This window comes from Centroberyx gerrardi, chromosome 21 (genome assembly GCF_048128805.1).
Source record: "Centroberyx gerrardi isolate f3 chromosome 21, fCenGer3.hap1.cur.20231027, whole genome shotgun sequence".
NCBI lineage: Eukaryota > Metazoa > Chordata > Actinopteri > Beryciformes > Berycidae > Centroberyx > Centroberyx gerrardi.
The window spans coordinates 20,130,307-20,132,023 of NC_136017.1; positions in this window are offsets into that span (position 1 = coordinate 20,130,307).

Genomic DNA, 1,717 nt, shown 5'->3' on the forward strand with positions numbered 1-1,717 from the left:
CACGCACCCAAATCAATCAGGCCACTCCCACGCATCGGATTGGAGCACTCCCGCTGGCGAAGGAACCGACAACTCGAGCAGCAGCCAGCTGAGGCCCTTCAAGGCGGAAGAAATCCCCATCCGATACCATAGAAGCGCCTCCCGCAACAACCAAGTGCACCAGGGGCTAAGTCACACGGCTGCTTTCTTTCCATTCCAACACCTCCGGCAGCTATGCTCATTCCAATTACAGGGCCTCGAAAGAGTCCTGTATTGTTATTTTTCGTCACTACCTCCCCGAGTCGGGAGTGGGTAATTTGCGCGCCTGCTGCCTTCCTTGGATGTGGTAGCCGTTTCTCAGGCTCCCTCTCCGGAATCGAACCCTGATTCCCCGTTACCCGTGGTCACCATGGTAGGCACAGAAAGTACCATCGAAAGTTGACAGGGCAGACATTCGAATGAGACGTCGAGCAGATGAATGAGTTGGCTTCTGTTAAGCAGCCAGGTTGTGCTGGCATTGAATGCCTGAGCTTGTTGGAAAGAAGAGAATGTAATCTATCTACACTGTGATGTGCAACTATCACAACTGTTCAACTATCTAAGCCTTAATTTGATGTACAGAGAAAAAAAGCCTCCATGGGAAAAACTATCACAGGAGTGGTTTCGAAATGTTGAGAGGCTGGTAGCAAACAACCTATGTGCTGAATGCAGGAGAAATTACCCGGATTTTCAACAATGTCACCATATAGTCTAAATCAAAATCAGAACAGCTGCTCAAATTCAGCACAAACTTTTACTCAGTTTCACACAAAGATTGAAATCTACACATTGTGAAACATAATTTACACTCCTCTTACCTTTTGAATCTGTTTTTAGATAGCCTCATTAAGATAGCAATATTGGAAGTCAAGTGGAGACTTAGCACTCATCACCTAAACTATTCACCTCTGAATATATTAATTAGCACTCATCTACAGGTTGACAACATTGTGGGGGAAGCCCCATTCACACTTGACCCTGCCTTGTTTTCATAAAAGATGTTAGAACAGCCTCCATGTGAAAAACAATCACAGGAGTGGTTTCGAAATGTTGAGAGTCTGGTAGCAAACAACCTATGTGCTGAATGCAGGAGAAATTACCCGGATTTTCAACAATGTCACCATATAGTCTAAAGCAATATCAGAACAGCTGCTCAAATTCAACACAAACTTTTACTCAGTTTCACACAAAGATTGAAATCTACACATTGTGAAACATAATTTACTCTCCTTTTACCTTTGGAGTCTGTTTTTAGATAGCCTCATGATGTGAGCAGATGAATGAGTTAGCTTCTGTTAACCAGCCAGGTTGTGCTGGCATTGAATGCCTGAGCTTGTTGGAAAGAAGAGAATGTAATCTATCTACACTGTGATGTGCAACTGTCACAACTGTTCAACTATCTAAGCCTTAATTTGATGTACAGAGAAAAAAAGCCTCCATGGGAAAAACTATCACAGGAGTGGTTTCGAAATGTTGAGAGTCTTGTATTAAACAACCTATGTGCTGAATGCAGGAGAAATTACCCGGATTTTCAACAATGTCACCATATAGTCTAAACCAATATCAGAACAGCTGCTCAAATTCAACACAAACTTTTACTCAGTTTCACACAAAGATTGAAATCTACACATTGTGAAACATAATTTACTCTCCTTTTACCTTTGGAGTCTGTTTTTAGATAGCCTCATGATGTGAGCAG